Here is a 10,268-nt window from a genome sequence, read left to right on the forward strand (position 1 = left end):
TTGACCAATGAGTTATTTTTTGTATCATATTTGTGTTTTAAGGCTCCTGAGTAGTCGCCGCGGCCATATTGGAATGATGATGTCAGAAGCGAGAAATGACACGCTGAGAATTCTTGCGTGCCATTTTTAAATAAAAAGATATTTTTAAAAAACAAGACTACAGATCGCTTTAGTATATTCGTAAAATTGTCCGAAAACTAAGCTTTCCCTTTGACAAGTAATAAATAACTGTAAAATGAGTGTCAAAGTAAGCCTAGTCATACGGGAAAACATGTAGTTTAACAGCTGTCGAAAGAAGTGGAAAATGTTCTTTTTACATAATACTTAACTTCCTAAGCTTAGTTTTCGGACAATTTTATAAGTTTCACAAATACGTTACACATCACAGCATTAGCATAAAGTGAATGATTACGAAATGGCACGCAAGAATAATTTGGGCTGCCAAAACGTCACTTTTCACGCCTCATAGTTCATCGATTTGCAACGTGAGGCGCTGCATAAAAATTCTGACATATGGGTAACACATTGGTAACTTGTAGCCAACACGTAACATATATATAGTATATATCTTTTATATATCTATTATCAGGGTTGGGAAAGTTACTTTATAAAAGTAACTCGTTACCGTTACTCGTTACCAATTTTAAAAAGTAACTCGTTACCGTTACAGTTACTAAAAAGTAACGAGTCGTTACAATTTCCGTTACTTTTTTACAATACAAACTAATAAATTATTTTGCATAAGAAAAACTTTTACAAAATTGTAAGCAAGATTTCATTCAAGGTTTATTACAAAATAAATGATTAAATTTTATCGAAATTCTTTATTAATTTTTAATAAAATTTGTTGCTCCATAGTATCATCATTTAAATGCCCTCTTTGTGGTGTTAATACAGAGCCATCGATGCTAAACATTCTTTCTACAGATGCACTGCTTGGTAGAGCTGTATTATATTTAATAAAAAGTTTTTTAAGTTTTGGATAGTCGTTTAACATTTCTATATTTCAATTATTTGATTTTAAAAACCGTTGCAATTCTTCTTATTCAGATTCATTTTGCACCGATTTTGCTCAAAAATGAAAAAATCATCGTGATCGTCAGATTTTCCAGCTTTTGAAGAATTTTCAGTTGATCGGATTCCCAATAAATCCTCAAGTAATTTTCAGCACGTTTTCTTTTTTCTCCGGTTAACCAGTTTAACTTAAATTTTGGATGTAAACATGCTGCTATTATTAATTCTTTTGTTTCAAATATTGTAAGAAATCTAAAATCAAATATAGTAAATTAAGCGACATTGTTTGTTTTATTGAAATTAATACTTTTGAATCAATAGTTTAAAATAAAATAATATTTTTCAATTAAATCCTTATTTAAAATTAAATAACATATGTATTAATCAAATTAATAAGTTACCTTTTATTTAAACCTTACTGAATAGCTTCAACTAATGAATGGCAATCTATAATTTTCGTTGCAAGGTACTTAGAACTGGTAGTAAATGAGAGCTCTGCTTTTCCGAAAAGATAAAGCTCTCATTGGATATCGCGCGTCGCGTCATCGCACTGGTCTGCAAGAGCCATAAGTTGATCAATCACATTCAAGCATTTTTACAACATAATAAGAATACTAATTGGTCGATTTGCTTACGGCTTTACGGTTAAGATAAAAATTTTATCACGTACAATAACAAGAATAATATCTTAAATAAATCAAAAAATTTGAAAAAAGTAACGATAAAAGTAACTGTTAAATTCGTTACTCGTTACCGAAAAATGTAACGAAGTTACTTTTTCCGTTACAAATAAAATTTGTAACGCCATTACCGTTACAGTTACCGAAAAAAAATAACTGTAACGGTAACGGCGTTACAAGTAACGCGTTACTTCCTAACCCTGTCTATTATATAGTGTAGTACTCTATTAGAAAAATACTTGAGCAAAGGAAGGGCACAATGCTCAGCCATTTCCCAAAAAATTTGATTTTAATAATATTTAAATAATATATTTTCTTATATACAGCTCCGTTAGGTCGATTATTGAGAAGGCGACGTAGCTCGACGTAGCATTAAAGCGGGTGACTACCACGCATCAGATCCGGGTTCAATTCTTGTCCCTGGCACTTTTTTTCTCATTCTTTTTTATACAATCTAGCAACGAATATTTATTCATATAAAATAAAGTTAATTAAATTAAATTTTTTTTAATTGCACTTTTGGAAGGCAATTTTCTTTTAATTTATTCAATTTAATTTATTCAATTTTAATTTATTATTTTATACATTCTATCCGATACAAAACGAAGTAAATAAAACGCCACTTTTTGAACATAATTATAATTTAATACAAAATTACAACAAGTAATTACGACAAGTATATCATCCGAATAATTGTAATCGATCTGTAGAGAATGTTGATGTTACTGATAATAAGGATGAATAAGTTTTGACACATTTGTTTGTAATTTTGTATTAAATTATAACTATGTTCAAATAGTGGCGTTTTGTTTGCTTTATTTTATATTGAGTAGAATGCATAAAATAATAAGGTTGTAAGTTTAACAAAAATTATGCTCAGTTTCATGAATAAATTAAAAGAAAATTGCCTTCTGAAAGCGCAAATTAAAAAAAATTTAATTTAATTAACTTTATTTTACATGAATAAATATTCGTTGTTAGATTGTATAAAAAAAGAATGAGAAAAAGAGTGGCAGGGACAAGAATTGAACCCGGATCTGATGCGTGATAGTCACCCGCTTTAATGCCCGAGCTACATCGCCTTCTCAATAATCGACCTAACGGAGCTGTATATAAGAAAATATATTATTTAAATATTATTAAAATCAAATTTTTGGGGAAATGGCTGAGCATTGCGCCCTTCCTTTGCTCAAGTATTTTTCTAATAGAGTACTACACTATAAAAGCCTTTTTCAATTCGGTAATCCTAAAGTCGCGTCCTCCCCTGCTAGTCACAGGAACGTGCGCATCGTAAATATAATAGCACAATACTCTAGTTCTATAGTAGTAGAGGTTCTCATTAAAATTTTCTATTCAATATTTTATTTTGTATTAATCACAAAAATAATTATTATTCTATTATTAATTACGTATATGTACGTTCTATAACAATTCAAAATATTTATGTTTTATGGTTATCAAAGTATTGTGCTATCACATTTGTGATACGCACGTTCTTGAAACTAACAAGTAACACTACCCAACTGATACTCACCGATTTGAATAAAACTTAACATACTTATTAAACACTGAAAAACATTAAATATGTGTTTTTTTGTTTCGGCTAAACACGATTTTTAGGGGTAGAAAGCACCCCTCAACCCCTGGAGGTGGAAACAGTTATGGCTAATTATTTCTGAAACGATACATTTTCTGAAAAAAAGTGCTTAGGACCAAAGATGTAGAGTTCAAAGTGATGCATTTGATGGCGACCTTGAAGTCGACCTTGAGGTCGATTTTCAAGGTTATTTGAAAATCATTTCATGTTTTTCAAAGGGACTAGTTTACTTTTCATCCCGAGAATCGATAGAGCGTAAAATTTTACATTCAGAACGTTGGTGATTCGTAAATAAAAAAAGCCTCTGCAATTTAAAATTGTTCATTGATCCAACCAATTAAGGCAAGATCAGTCAATGATTCGATCAATAAAGGAATTAAAAGTTAATTATTCATTCAAATAAGGCAAGATGTGATCGAGATCCAGCCAGTGAAGGCAAGATGTGAGCGAAATCCAGCCAGTAAAGGTAAGATATGGTCGAGATCCAGCCAGTGAAGGCAAGATTTCATAATTTCTTTTCATAATCTATGAGTATAAATTCCATGATAATTGGCATTATTCTTTATATTCATGGCAATAATGACGAATAGCTTTATCTTCTATCGCAAAAAATGCTCCATACATAGAGAGTTAGTACACCACGCATATTTTATTACTGCAATGTTATTGCAGATTTTGCAGACTGTACCGCAATTCTTTCAACAGAAATCAACAGGCGTTTCACATCTATCTGGTTTTTCTTCAATATATCCACTTTTCCATCAGGCATATTTAATCATGTTTTGGAATCGGGGTGATGAGAATTGATTGTGGATTAATGATTGAACTTTGAGAATGTTATTCCTCAAATGTAGGTTAATATTCATAGTTGTATAAGAGAATTAAGTCCGAAAATTGTTTCAGGAAGTTTTTCCACGGTCTGAATACGTAGACATCCAATGGTTGAGTGAAGCCAGTTGTTCCCGCAGGAATTGTAAGGATTTTTACTTCTTTATTACCCTTGTCTATATTTTCAAATTTCTTTTCTGTTTGTCCTGATCAAAAGTCCAAACACAAAATAGACTTCTTGCCAGGATTAGGCAAGAAGACATCTTCAAACCATTTAATAACAATGTCGGATGTCAATTTTCCAGATTTTGTGGCAAAAACGAGGATATTATCTGCCTCGTATATTGACTTCTGTATTATCGGTCCGAAACGGCCACTTGTTTCTTGCAGAACTATTAATAAAGGGAATTTCAAGATACCATCGGCAGATATTAAAGGTTATATTGTGTAACTGTGAGTCAAGGAATTCAAAGATTGAGCAAAACACTCCACTTTCAAAGAACCCTTTGAGGCTAATGTACGACCAGCATGTGTTTCCAAATTGAACCAAATTGATTGATCTGAATTGTAAACGTTTGCTGTTCCTAGCAAGCCTATCTCTAGTTTAACTTGACTCACATAATTGGAAGATTGTTCCAATAGTTCTGCTTTATTTAAAATATGCGCTTGTGTCACGAATTTATTTATTTTTCTTGAAACAATACCATGTTATATTTTAAAGTTGTGCATCCATTTTGATGAAGCCGTAAATAATTGAGAAGGCAAATGAACTATCCCAGACAGCACAAAACATCCTCAGGATCATCCTGAATATGTCCAGGACGGTTCAGGACATTTGTAGGATGTTTTAAGATATTATAAATATATTTATAAAAGTTTAATATGCATACATAATTATTTTTAGTTGTGTCGGTTATTTAATATAATTTAGAAATCTTAAGTATTATAATAAGTATTAATGTCCTATAAATGTCCACTGGATAACCCCTGGATGTCTGTAGGATATATCTGCCCTGTCTATTATATTGGATGTCTTTTGGATTTCCAGAGGACATATACATGTGCAATTAATTGTTAACGTTAATTTCGTTTAATATTAATAATTGAGTTTGATGCGCACATTTTCATATATCCAAAATTATTATTTATTTAATATTTCATGAGAAATGTTACCGTTCGCAACATTCCAAAAATTTTATAAACAATAGTATTCAACCGCTAGTTCGTTTGTTTACCGCTATGCGACACGCGAACTCGTATTTGAGATTTGGTCATGAGAATTATATAAAGCTTGCAAAGAGCAACTGACAGGAAATTACAAATGTAATTATTTTCTATCAGTTCAATTTCTGATGCAATCCCAACATAGGGAATTCAGATATTGGATTGTTTAGAAAATATTACACAATTCAAATCCGGAAGCCAAACCTAAAATATTCATGTACAGCACGAAAGCCTCAAATATTAAAGAACGGTGAACTATTTTTAATATTAGATTTTTAATATTGGCAGTAAATAACAAAACATAATTTTAATTTATATTTAAATTTTAAAATTTGTTCCTTGAAACATACGAAAAATATCCCTAACATATCCTATAAAAATCCTTAGGATGTTCCACAGGATCTCGCTGGATTCTCCAGAAGTTAATATACGGCTATCATTTACTCTTCCTCAGGACATCCAGAGGAGATCTGAGGATTACAATGGGATATCCTGAGGATATCCTACATGTATGTCCTGGATGCCCTTTGGACGTCCTAAGGACATCCTTGTGCTGTCTGGGCTTATTCAATTTTCGTTATGTGAAATTCATTGAAATTTATTATTGATTCGAAAAAGAGTATATTATTTTGTCTCTTTAAAACCTAACCCCTCTTGATTCATATGCAATTCATACCTCAATTTAGGCGAATTCAATTTACCCGATTGTTTTCGTGGAATATAAAGCGGGGAGCACACACTTTTGCATAAACGCATAATCATAAGCATAAGGAAATTGATTGCTCCATTTCCTTATGCATAAGGAAATTGACCAATCAATTTCCTTATGCTTATGATTATGCGTTTATGCAAAAGTGTGTGCTCCCCGCTTAACTTGCGTAAATTGAGGCATTTATATATTTTCGGTGCGAGCACTGATAATGTTTTTTTTCTATCTATCTACCCATATATTTTTCGTCTACACATATTGTTTTAAGTGTACGTTCCACTTGCTGATCCCAACGCTCGCGAGTATCATCTTTCTTTGTTTAAATTTCGGTTAACAATCAGAATGAAATGATATCACGAGCGTTGCGAACGTTAAGTGGAACGTGCCTTTATGCGGCGTCTACAATAGAGATTTTAAGCCCTAAGCCTTAAGAAATTGACCAATCACAGTCAAGTATGAGAAAAATACTTGAGTGTGATTAGTCAATTTCTTAGGCCGGTTCTACAATAAGTCATTTGTCGTTAGCCGTAAGCAAATTGACCAACCACAGTCCATTTTTTTGGAATTATCGACTGTGATTGGTCAATTTCCTTATGATTAACGACATACGACTTATTGTAGAACCGGTCTTAAGACTTAGGACTTAAAATCTCTATTGTAGACGCCGCCTAAGTCACATCACTTTATTCTTCTCTTCTATCCGTAAATCCGTATATATTATTGAGCTGTGTAATGCGGCGTCTACAATAGAGATTTTAAGCCATAAGCCTTAAGAAATTGACCAATTACAGTCAAGTATAAGAAGAATACTCGACTGTGATTAGTCAATTTCTTAAGACTTAGGGCTTAAAATCTCTATTGTAGACACCGCTTTACACGGCACCCTTAATCGGGTTTAATAACATCCGTAGTTGTGAAACTGGCCAATCACAGCTATTCCTCTAAAGAATGGAATGAATGTGATTGGCCAGTCTTAGACTACGGATGTTATTAAACCCGATTAGGGGTGACGTGTAGTCATTTATGGACGTATGTGTTATGTAGTTACGAACAAAACGTTGAGTGATCCTTTGTTGAGCGTCTTTTCTTTGCGATTGAAATATTACATTTGGATAGTTAAAATAAATAAAGGTATGACTGGATTGAGAAAAAGTATTTGTAAATATTTATTAATTTTTACGTTGTACTATTTACGAGAGAACGAGCAGTGAATATCGTCATTATTTATTGTTCTAATGCAGTTAACCTAAGCCATTATTATTTCGTTTATATAATCTTCGCTTTGTACTTAATTATAGTAATATGCCTTTTTAATCACTAGTTAATTTATTGCAGGAATTTGCTATTGCAATATGCCCCGTGTGGCAAAAGTTTCTGTGGAAGATGCTGTCCGTGTGATTAAAAATTTTGCTATACATTTCACCACAAATGATCTTCCACCATACTCGTCGAAAGTGTGGATAGATATGAGTATGGAATTGAATGGTAAGTGGACTGCACATGATGTCTACATAGCTGTTCGAGAAGATCGACGAGGTATTGTTACTAAAGCAAGAAACGAATTAGGAATCGTTGTTAGTAATAGCACAAACAAGGATGTTCGTGATACCGAATACATTGATAACTCAAATTCTATCAATGATTCTGCAATCAGTGATGGAACAGATGGGACAGACTCAGCGGACTTCAACAACGATACATGTTTGGCACCATTGTTGGAATTTGATTTGATTCTGGCAGAAGAAGAATGGGATGCAATAAAGCCGAATGTCACAGTTCAGTATGGGAGACGGAAAAAATACATTTTAACTAAAGGTGTATGGACAAACATCATAAGCATTGCTCTGTGGAAACAACACAAATTTCCTTGTGCCTTTGTATTCAAGAGAGCGGATGTACATTTGACAGCAGATAAAAGCTTGTATAGTTTGAAAATACAAGGATCATGCAAAAGCAAAATATGTGGTAATAAAATCGATGTATATGGCGAAAAACACATCAACGATAATGGTTTGCATCTTCGAGTCAAAACTTGTGATATGCGATATATCTTCCATGAAACGATAAAAAGACCATTAAATGGCAAGCTACGATCAAAAGTACAAGACGATTTGAAAACAAAGGGCTGCAAAAATTGGCAAAGAGAACAGATACAGCTATACATGAAGGATGGTGATATTGTCCCTCCCTTTATACCCAATGATGCAGTCTTAAGAAATGCAAAAAAAGAAAAGCACAATGCGGATCTGAACATTCAGCAAGAAGATGGAAGAGATGTCATACGAACGATAGAAAATTTTTCACTAACCGAAGAGTATGCAGGTTTAATATATGCAGTAGGTTCGAGGCCTTTGTTTTTTATAGCTCACTAGCTGAAATGAACGCGTATAAAGAAAAAAGCGTTTTTTATCTTAAACCATGCATGAGAGACTGAAAGTTGTTATAAGTATCCTTCAGTACAAAAAAAATTGTTAACTTATTTAATGCTTATTTATCACTCTACATATTCCAGCTTTTTCGTTTATGTGATATAATATCTGTAATATTCTATTAATATACATAAAACATCTACAATTGATTCAAATAAGACTTTATCTTTACATGTTTTCACGTGCTTTGCTCTAATTCTATAATTGGAAATTTCACAATTTATTAAATTGACATTTTATCACGTCCAAAAGCAGACAAAAACAGATACATATAGTATATAGATGTGTATTTGATACAAATATTGGAAATTATAATCACAAAATACCACATGTTTTGTATATCTATTTTCATAGCAATGTATATACCCAATTTCATATTTATATATTTACCAATGCTTCACCTTTGTCTTTTGAAAGACTTAATATATATAAAATTTTATTATAAATATCCAATCGAAATAGATATCCAGCACTAAGATCTAAGCCTGCTCTTAGCAGGCTTACTTGAGTTTTACCAGTAGAAGGATTTGAATCAAACTTGATCGTTTGTAAACAAGTCCACAGTTCGCATGACCATACTTTCAGTTCTGAATTATTGTCACATCTTGTCACAGCAAACCTCCAAAACTCAACACTAAAATAACCCCTTTGCATTAAGGTACCCAGATAGCAATTTGTTAACAAATTGTCACCAAATTGGCATCAAATTCGGTCAAAACTTGGTAACAAATCCGGTGCCATCTGTGTCCGCATTAAGCTTGTGTTTTGGTGACAAAGCTTGCTGACATAACCTGACAGCAAATTGACGGCAAAAACCACAGACTTCTATATAATATATAGAAGTCTGTGGCTTTTATATAGAAAACTTGTTAATATTATAAGTTTGTATATTATATAGAAGTCTGTGGCAAAAACCGAGCAAAGCTTGCTAACATGATTTGACGTTAAATTGGTGGCAAAAATCGAGCAAGATCTGCGCAGGGCAGTCTGATAGCAAATTGTCAGCAAAAACCGAACGAACTTTGCATTCCAAAGCCATTTAAATTTGACATATACCGATATTTATAAATTTATCTCTTTTATTTATATTTTTGTCTTCAAATAATTAAAATGAGATTATATACAAGAAATTTTATTTTATTTTATTAATACAATATTTTTATATGTATAATACAAATTATATCTATATTATTAATTAGCAATATTACTAATAATATAAATTTTACGTTTACAATTAAAACGGACTAAATATATACGAAAAATAAAACATAATATGAAATAAATATATAATAAAATAATATATATAATAAATATAATGTATATTATAAAAATATCCCAGACAGCACAAGGATGTCCTTAGGACGTCCAAAGGGCATCCAGGACATACATATAGGATATCCTCAGGATATCCCATTGTAATCCTCAGATCTCCTCTGGATGTCCTGAGGAAGAGTAAATGATAGCCGTATATTAACCTCTGGAGAATCCAGGGAGATCCTGTGGAACATCCAAAGGATTTTTATAGGATATGTTAGGGATATTTTTCGTATGTTTCAAGGAGCAAATTTTAAAATTTAAATATAAATTAAAATTATGTTTTGTTATTTACTGCCAATATTAAAAATCTAATATTAAAAATAGTTCACCGTTCTTTAATATTTGAGGCTTTCGTGCTGTGCATGAATATTTTAGGTTTGGCTCCCGGGTTTGAGTTGTGTAATATTTTCTAAACAATCCAATATCTGAATTCCCTATGTTGGGATTGCATTAGAAATTGAACTGATAGA

The sequence above is a fragment of the Polyergus mexicanus genome, unplaced genomic scaffold (genome assembly GCF_030449975.1).
Source record: "Polyergus mexicanus isolate NDT 795.1 unplaced genomic scaffold, iyPolMexi1.0 SCAF_9, whole genome shotgun sequence".
NCBI lineage: Eukaryota > Metazoa > Arthropoda > Insecta > Hymenoptera > Formicidae > Polyergus > Polyergus mexicanus.